At 43.9% G+C, this 9,890-nt stretch overlaps 1 protein-coding gene across 1 annotated transcript in view; it reads left to right on the forward strand.

The window, feature by feature from the left end:
* si:ch73-335l21.1 (insulin receptor substrate 1-B) overlaps positions 1-9,890 on the forward strand; it is a 48,370-nt gene that overhangs the window by 34,809 nt on the left and 3,671 nt on the right. The gene's annotated exons all lie outside the window — the stretch shown is intronic.

Below are 9,890 nucleotides of genomic sequence, written 5' to 3' on the forward strand. Positions count from 1 at the left end.
CTGTCCCGTGACCTCAATTAAAGTAAGTGTTTATGGAGAATGTTCTCTGTGATGATGAGGCAAGTTTAAAGTTTTTTTTCCTGTGTGGAAATGAAACCAGCGGCGGCTGCCTGAAACAGGAACACAACAATCGAAAATCAAAAACTGGACCGCACATGTTTGAAAATGGTCAGCAGTAATTTGTAGTTAAAACATTATGTTTTCTGTTTGGCTCCTTCACATTGGATCTGAAATGAGGGCAATGTGAGGACGTTGAGGTTTAATTTTAGGCTGTTTACATCCATACTGGTTTCTTGTAATGTGTGGAGACGAAGCCTGTCATTGTCCTGCCGTTCACTTTTTAGCTCTGCTTTTGCTCTCCAGCTCTTTCTGACAGGATCTCTAAGTTACTCTGTCTCTTTTCACCTTACACAAAAATATTGATTGATTAGTCTTGTGCATGAGTGATGGGAAAGTGTAGCTTTAGATGGACCGGTTGTTGGTAGTATTGTGGACACTGTACTGGATCCTTGTGGGGAGGAGCTTGAATTTCCAGTCCATCTGCGAAGAATGAGATTGCAGGTACAAGCAGCCAAATTGAGTTTCCTCCACCCGGCTGGGGCTCAACCTTAGAGATAGGGTGAAGACTTCAAACATCCAAAGGGAGCTTGGAGTAGAGCTGCTGCTCCTTTTACATCAAAAGGAGCCAGCTGAGGTGGTTTGGGCGTCTGATAAGGATGCCTTTCTCCGGAGGTCTGAGACCCCTGGGCAAACCCAGAACTAGCTGGAGGGTCTACATATCCCATCCAGCCTGGGATGCCTCAGGATCACCCTAGAAAAAGCTGGTTTAAAGGTGGTCCTGTGTTTACAAGTGTAAGACCAACTTTAAACAAAATATTGTGCATGGATAGAGTGAGGTGAGGGTGCTGAAAATGTAGAGCAGAACGAGAGGACTCTTTGTCTTTCCCGGAGACGAGGAGAAGCTGAGAAGCGTCCAGAAGGTTCGCAGATAAATATTTGAGCTGCGTGTTGTCCAAATCTGGCTGTCCAACCCACAGACACACACCGGCTTATGTACACACACTTACACTCCGTCAGCTGCACGTATACAATTAATACAGCAGCATGTACAGTAGCAACTTTCTACCAATGGGCCAGCTTCTGTGATGTGTGTTTGCACTGTTGAGACTATTAATAATTACACAATTCATCTTCAGACAGGAGCAGAGGCCATGAGCTGGCACGTGGACACACACACACACACACACACACACACACTGTGAAGCACAGATTAGCATCAGTTTCTAAACACACGGGACATGATTTCCAAATGTAATCCAGATTCCTCCCCCCTCTCCGTTTTAATGATAGCAAGGTTCGTCAGTTTGTTCTCTGAACATTCTGACGCAACGCAGGGCGAGCTGGGTTCAGTAGGTAAGTGTGTGTCACATTTAATATTTACTCAGCAGAAGAAGGAGGCTTTAAATGAGTCTGGTGAGACGGAGAAGACCCACAATGACCCCGATATAAGCACGAAGCAGACACACAGGAACATCCATTTATACATTTTCAAACAGTTAATAAACTTTCAAATGGAAATATCCTGTTTTATAACGGCGTCCTTTGTAGTTTATGTTTCTACATTAGTCAGTTTGAGTTTGCTTCGAGTTTTGATGCAGATTTGCAGCTGTAAGAAGCTGCAGTGATAGTATGGACTGCAGATGAACATGTTAACGTTTATTTTTAATATTGTACACTGTCCCATTACAAATAAATGGAATAAATAAATGATCATACTGTGTTGTCAAGCTACCGTACATATTATGTAAAATAATACGTGTGCTGTGGGAACAGTAAACGTGGCGGACTCTGCCACTGACAAAGAAGTTTCAGATTATTTAAACTTTAAATATCAGGAAACCTTTTTTAGACAATATTTTTTTTAATTTTTTTTTACAAATGAATAATACCAACAATAGTTATTATTAAGTATTAAATAATAAAATTAAACCATGAAATATGTAGTCACGGTTTCCACACACTTCACAAAAACACTCAAAAACACACCAACTCAGCAGTTTTCAGATGATTGTGCACTTTGCGTTTCCTCTGGTTATGTAACTCAGCCTCTCCAACACAATCCAAGATGCCGTCTCCTTTATCTATATATGTTTTGAGGGTAACAAGTCCAAGGATATATACCAAGTGTACATATTTCTGCTTGGTGAGACACCCTCACACCAGCAATCAAGAGCTTTAATCTAAACCACACTGGTCTGGAGATGTATTTATCTTTTTGTTTTGCCCTTCACGAGTTTTAACTTTGAAAAAGTCTGATAAGATTTCCCGACGGTAACGATGTGCAAAACAAAGGAATTCTCCTACTATCTGTCATTTGAGTCATGCAGATTTGACAGCGCCGAGTGAAGCAAGGCAGACAGAAAACAAATGTCTCAACAGCGGCTCAGTCGCCGAGCTGGCCTTCTTAACGATGGTGCAACAGCTTCTTGTGTTTCATTTCGTTTTGTCCGTCAAGAGATAGCCGGAGCAAGCTGTCCACTGGCACTCTGAGAAAAGCCTTACTGAGAACCGGGGACCCCCCCCACACACCTGCTTATGCTATCACACATCCTCATATCACTTCACTGAAGACGCCGCCTCCATGTACGTGCGTGTTCACAAGAGCCGTTCACGTTCGCAGAAACTGGGTGAACTGGTGGAGCGAGGCCGATGCACAGAGACATCGGTGGTCTGAGTCAGCAAACATTGGAAGTGTGTGTGTGTGTGAGAGAGAGAGAGTAAATGAGATAACATTCCCCAAACCCCCTTTAGTCCTGTTGGCTTTAGCTCTGTGTGTCCTGTCCAGGGACAGGACGTCCCATGTCAGATTTCAGAACAGTGGCCAGTTTCTGTCCCACAAGGACGCCCACATTTTAAACGCTATATTTACAACCACCAAAGGAAGTTTCAACTCAAACGAGGGTTCAGCTTTTACACGTATCCACTGCGTTTTAAAGAAGTTCACTCCAGAATAAAAATGACCTTTGGACCTACAGTGGATCAATTTATCTACATTACACAAAATTTTGCAACCTGAGCTATTTGCAGAAATGTATTTTAACATTTTATGTTTTTATTAGCCGTCTTATCTGAGGTAGTTTGAAGTTAAGATGCAGCAGCAGGCCACTAACCCAGTAAATGTTTGCAACTGACACAGTTTCTATTTTGGGCTAAACTGTCACTATGGACATACAGCAAAGTGAAAAGTAGGACTGCAGCTGAGGATTGTGTCCGTTTAGGATACAGAAAATGCATATCATGTTAATGTAATGATGTTGTACCATTACACACAGAAAAAACAAGCATGGCTGATGGGGAAAGTAACGTCGCTATGGGCTCCACGGCGGAGGAATCAGTCAGAACTGAAGAAGTCTCTTGGATTGGAGGTGAAACCTCTTCACGGATCTACAACCTACCCAAGATTTAACGCTGAGGAAGATGTCATCTTCTTTGTTTGCTCCTAATTTTAGTCTAAATGATGGAAAAAAGCCATCACAGTTTCTCTCCAGATCTCAAGCTGACACCATCAAAAGTCCAATCAGCGGTCGGTGTCGTCCCTCCTGCAGTCTTGCAGGCCGTCCTTCGCCAAACCTCAGCAGGCAGTTGGCTGACATTCAGCTCACCTGGTCTATAAAATCTGGTCCATGTGTTCGCCTGCTCTCTGCTTGCATTATTGTCTTTCGGTTTGCACGTCAACCACACAACAATGCACTGCTTTCGGATCTTACACGTCACCTTGTCCTTTCATGAATCTAAAACGGAGGGAAAAACAGCAAACTAGAAACCAGAGAATATTTGCAAACCATCGAGCGTTGTAGTTCGACCTGCAGGCAGCATGAAGGTTTGAGTTTTTTGTTGCAAGCCTGCATTCAGACAGAATCCAGTGTAAGTTTTCCCATTCATTAGAGTGGGGGTAGTGCGTTTTGCCAAAAAACACAGCGACCTGCGGTGGAGAAGTTGAGCTGGATCCAACTTTTTGGAAAACCACAGCCAATGTCATACTGCGGCCGCCAATCAGACGCTCAGACCGGCCAAACCTCCACAGTCAGCCAGAAATGTCTCTGAGACTATCCAGGTGGTTTCATGGACTAAACTCTCATACTCCACCTGCTTTGTTTATTTCATGTAAACCAGCTTCTAAATCTGAGTCTGGCTCAAAGAAGTTGGTTTGAGGACAGCGAGCAGTGGTTAAGTGACATAGACAGGGAATAAGAGTGAGCGAGCACAGGCATCGATAAACCCGGTTAATCCGCAAAATAAAAAGTTATTTCCTGATTGTTTCACAGCGACAGTAGACAACCCAACCTAACACAGTTACATTACAAGATTACAAGATAGTTTTCAGCTAAGTGTTCAGCGGCCGCAGGCTTCTCTTTTGTATATTTTTTTAAATACCAAAAGCCCTCGTCCTCTGCCGTTTACAACCTGTTGACAGTGAAGTATGTAAAGGCCAACATGCCTGCCCAGAGTTCTGACAGGATAACGAATGCAAACTGGACGTTCGGATATTGTTCAAGGATGATCTAAAAATACTCTGATGTGAAGCTGCACATGGGCAGCGAATGTGGTTCTCCCACAAATGTGCTCCTTTTTTCTTTTTTTTTTTCTCACCCATCCCGTCTTTTTTCCCGCACTCAGCACTACTCGCTCTGTCTGTCCCCACACATTCCTGCTCCTCTGTGTGCCCACAACACACCCACTCGGTCGCTGCATAATGAATCCACCCTGCAGCCTCTTGTCTTTCTTTTCTTTTCTTTTTTTTTATCATCATACAATCATGTAAAAACAAATCCACAACCGGAAATTACATTTAATGAGTCAAACCTTTTTAATGTGTCATGTAAAAGTTACTTTTTTGGACTTTTTCAATCTCTGTCTTGAGATTTCATAACATTTCAAGTCCATGATGTGTTTTTTTTGTTTTTTCTTTCCCTTGCACCCTTTGCAACTGTGCACACACACCTGAATAACCGCTTGTTACGTTGGTTCGTTGTTGTAACTGCGTTTGAGTGTGATTGACAGCAGCAGAGCTAAAGGCGGAATAGAGTGTGTGAAAGCACACACTCATCTTTCAACGCCACACAACCTGTTCTCCGCTGCCATCTGCGTCGTGTAATGTATGGAAATTTACAGCCAGATATGGAGAGGAAATGTGCTGCGTTCAGTGTTCTCATAATGAGGGGAGGTGGTGTTTAAAACAATAAAAAGCTTCCAGTCAGCTGATTCATCGGCTGTATTAAGGAGCGTTATCGCCTTCATTTTCTGTAAATTAAAGTGGTTCCTGTCCTGCACTTCCCAGAAATCATGTGCCAAGCATGGTTGGCACGTTCCTCCTTGGATTTTCCGTCCATGTGTGCAGCCTCGCTCGATGATCGATGCTCACCCGCTCGTATTTATTCCAAACAAACTGCTGCTGGCGGTGTTTCTGCAAACACAAAAGGCTTCCTGTGTCCCGGGAGACTTTTCCCTGGAAAGACAGGTCTGCTTCCCCCGTCGCCTGTATAAGGCATCAAATGTAGAGTACGGGAAAAGTTTCAAGGAATGATCACTCACTGATTATTACTCCTTATTAACATCTGTACTTTATTCATGACAAGACGTCATGCTACACATCCGGACAGAAAATGTTGCAGGCAACTCTGCAACTGTTTGACTGATTATCGTCATATTATAGTCGGTCCAGTTTGAGGAAAGCCAGGACTGATTTCTCATTTGCTCATGTGTTTTAGTCTAGTTTTACATAATGTGGTGTCATTTCCATTATTTTTTTTAAATCAGATGCTTTTGCATCTTCATTTTTTTATTTTCATATCTGTTATATCATCATTCGAACTCCATAGCTGAATGTCTTCCCTCTGAGTCAGCGTCCTTGAGAGTCAAAAGAAATTAATGTGAACGTTGTTTTGTCAGAGTTTGTTGCTTCACCTAACTTCATTTTCATCAGTGATTATTTCCTCCATTACGGGAACATCTCAGTGACATTGCAGCCACGACACTGTTTTGGTCCCGTTTGGTTCTTTTTCCCTGGTTTAGATTCTAAATATGCTACATAGTTAAATTGTTTCCCTTTTTGCTGTTTTTACAATCGGACGTTTGCATGGGGCGTTTTATTTTGAAATTCTCTACGCCGTTTCTGTGTCTGACTTCTTGCCAGCCTGAGCTGCTCCGTGCAGATTGAAGCAGGCTGTTTTTGAATATTCTCGGCAGAGCCAAGCAAAGAGTCGCTTACGGGACGCTTCTGAAACAGACCATGGCACTTGTGGTAAGGGTTTCAAACACTGACTACTGCGATTAGCTCCGGTGGAACATGTCTCATCCGTGCCCAGTGAAATTTAACTAGTCGATGAGTCATTTGTTTTTTGTTTTTTGGTCTGAAACCGAAGATATTTAACTTTCAGTGTTATATAAACAAGAGAAAACACAGGAAATCATAAGATTTGAAATGCTGGAACCAGCAAATGTTAAACGACTAAAACTATTATTCCTTCATGAGAATAGCTGCCGTTCAGTTTTCATAGTTGTACAATGAACAAAGACCCTTTCTAATGTTCCACTGACCAATCAGTGACTTTGGACCTCTACAGAATCATACATGCGGATTGCGTATTTAAGATAAGATAAGACTTTCATGTTGCCACACTGGGTAAATTCACAAAAAGTCATGCTGGTGTTGAAGTCTGACAGCTGTTGGTATGTAGGACCTCGTTCTTACATGGTGGCCACAGTTTGTTAGTGAAAACGTAGCTATAGGTGTAACGCATGGATCTCAGAGGAGTATGTTAGGCTGCATGGGTTGTTCCTTTGGATGTATTGAGACTTTTGTTTCACCGTGAAACTGGGCCATCGCAACCCCGTCGTGACCGTTGTGAATCCGAACCAACTACAGCTGCCATGAAGAAGCAATTCCCAAACCACCTTTGAAGCCCACAGGAGGCACGTGTTTGATCCTCACACATAGATTTTGGGTGGACTTTAAACCTAATTGACATCCACAGACGTGCCAGATTCATGACTAACAAATAAGTACTGTGAAATCACATACACTGCGGTCGCTCTGTGAACATTATATCTCCGTAACTGACAGACTTTCTGGCGTCATTGGAGGAAATTAAATGAGGTGACACAGCAGCTATCCCTCATATCTGCAGCTGCCTTGACGATGAATTCCCGGCTCATGTTGCGCCATTACACCTCTAAGCCGCTCGCCTGCTCGCAGGATAGATGATTTAATGGACGGATAATAACAGTACTGGAGGATTGCGAGAGCTAAAGTCACTGGCATGGAAAATTGCTGCCATTGTGGAAAAACAGTTGGGATTTTAACATCCTTATAATAATGTAATTCCTTAATGATTTCCAGGAGAAAGCTCTTTGCTCCCACTTTTAATGTGTAGGTCAAAAGTCAGGGTTGGTTACAGATCTGCGTCTTGGAAGCTGGAAGGAATTTGGTGTCTTGCACAAAGATCTCGGACGTTTGCTGACGTGGAGCTTGAACCCCCCACGTCTTGTTGGTTTGAGTGTCTCAAAACCACTGACAACATAAAGAATGGATGATGTAGTCATGACATCACCAGTAGGTTTTTATGGAGACTGACTCATTCTGTGGCCAGTCTCAAGTGGACGTTTGAGGGACTGTTGTTTTTGGCACAGCCACGGAGGTTGCTGCTTGCTCAACACATTATTATTTAATTTTTTTTGTTGTTTTGCAGATTGATGCATTCCAAGGAGTAGCATGTTTTCTGCCTGGGGGCTTGTAAAAAGATGAGAGATTGGGGGATTTCCAGCGATTCTCATGCATCTTTTCTTTCCAACGTGAAGCCTGTAGAAACCTACCGCCACTCCGATTATAACCGCTGTTCCTCCAGCTTCTGTTTTCATTTATTGCAACCATATGATGTAGTCCGGTACCGCCGGTGTAGTTTCCTTTTACAATGAAATATGATTTAACCCAAAGTGACTGAGTGACCAGTGGACTCAGTGACTCACATCACATCACTTAGACCAGCTCTGTGTGCCTTGTGGGAGCCGGGGCGGCACGAAAATGACAGACTCGACACACTCGATTTACGACCAGAGAACAGGGTGGCTTTCAATTTTAGGCAGCCCTCGATTGAGACATCACATAGACCCAGACTCTCCTAATTACACACACACACACACACACACACACACACACACACACACAAACACAGAGAGAACAGTTATTGGCTAGACACGGACCGCGGAGGCAGATAGCCTCATCTAACCTCTTGATTTAAACAGTCTGGCAGAGAAAAGGGGGGAAGAGAAGCACGCACACACACTCGCACGATCGCTACCGCGGTCATTATTACATCGATTTGCCCACAGATGGAGAAACGATGCAAGGAAATGAATGAGATCGATAGACAAACCACCGAGGGAGGGTCAGACTGATGGAAGAGGGTAGGGGGGGGCAAATAAGAAGGCAGTATTTGATTAGAGTGGAAACATTTCCTGTGTAGTTGAGCGCACACGAGTTTGTGCATTAGGACGAGGTACTGGAGAGTTGTTTAGCACGTTTCAGCGTATAATTTCCCGTGTCTGTGTTTGAGGAAAGGTCATCATTAAGTGAATGTCATCCGCATAATTATAGCATCTTCCTCTGTGTCCCTTTTTTGTGTGTGTGTGTGTGGTTGCAATGTGTGTGTCCATGGCAGTGCACCGGTGCGTGTCCGGCCTGTCTCCTCCAGTCCCTTTGGTTGGTCGGCTTGATTGTTTTTGTTGTTTTTTTTTTCGAGCTGGCTGCCTGAATGAAGGGAGCTGCTCCTGCTCGGCTTTAGGGCCGTCATGGCTTTGGCCGGCTGGCGGGCACCGTCTGTTCTGAGTGGTGGAGGGGTGGATGGGGGGGGCTAAATATAGCTCACTGCACCAGGAAGAAGACGAACTGAAGAGAGAGAGAGCAAGAGCCGAGAGCAGGAGGGAGGGGCGTAAATATAGAGTACCCTCGTGCAATTAAAGACTCAAGCGCTGCTGGGAAATTTTAGGGAACTCTCTCTCTCTCAGCCTGTGCTCTTTTACTAGCTTTGTGCATTTGTTATTTTGGCTTACGGCAGCCTGAGTGCCTTCGATGTGAGTCATCACATTTGACATAAAGTAACCCAGTTTAAAGGGCTCTAACTAATCTTTATAGCCATGATCCTGCTTCCAGTGCAGACCGTAGAGCTCGCTCTTGCAGTAAAACGTCGTAACATACGTGACGAGGTCTTTACTGGGAGGGGGTGCTGACCCGGAGAGCAGCATAAGGTTGTTGTTGAGTTAAAGAGGCCATGCACATGATGTGATGAAGTACGCTGGGTGGGATGTGTCTAAATATATTCTATATCATCTCATTCTTTACTCTGATTGGTCAGTCACATTGTCCAAAACAGTCCAAAACTTTGAGATCTGACTACTCAACCTTCAGAACGTCCAATCGCGCCTTGCATGGCTCACGTAGGTGATCCAGATGGAGGCGCCAACGCCAACGATGTCAACCATTCCTCTCGTGTTTTGGCATGTTTACCTCCTGCGGGTTTACATCGTGCCACATTGACATGGAAGCAGGAAAAACCCTGACATGTTGGTCTTTGTGTCAGCTGTCCTCTACTATGACACACTACATGGCTCCAAAGAGCCCGCACCAGTTGTGTCAGACCATTATCGGGGAATATATACTGTACACTTCCCTCGTGCTGTACTCTGTAAAATCTTCAACATCTTCCTGTTATATATAGATATATATGTGCTACAGACATGTGTGTTTCTCTTTCTGGTGCAGTGAGTTGGTTTGAACCCCAGCTGGGGCCTTTCTGGTGGGTTGATTGGTGAAACTAAATTGGCTGTAGGTGTGA

The sequence above is a fragment of the Larimichthys crocea genome, chromosome XIV (assembly GCF_000972845.2).
Source record: "Larimichthys crocea isolate SSNF chromosome XIV, L_crocea_2.0, whole genome shotgun sequence".
NCBI lineage: Eukaryota > Metazoa > Chordata > Actinopteri > Sciaenidae > Larimichthys > Larimichthys crocea.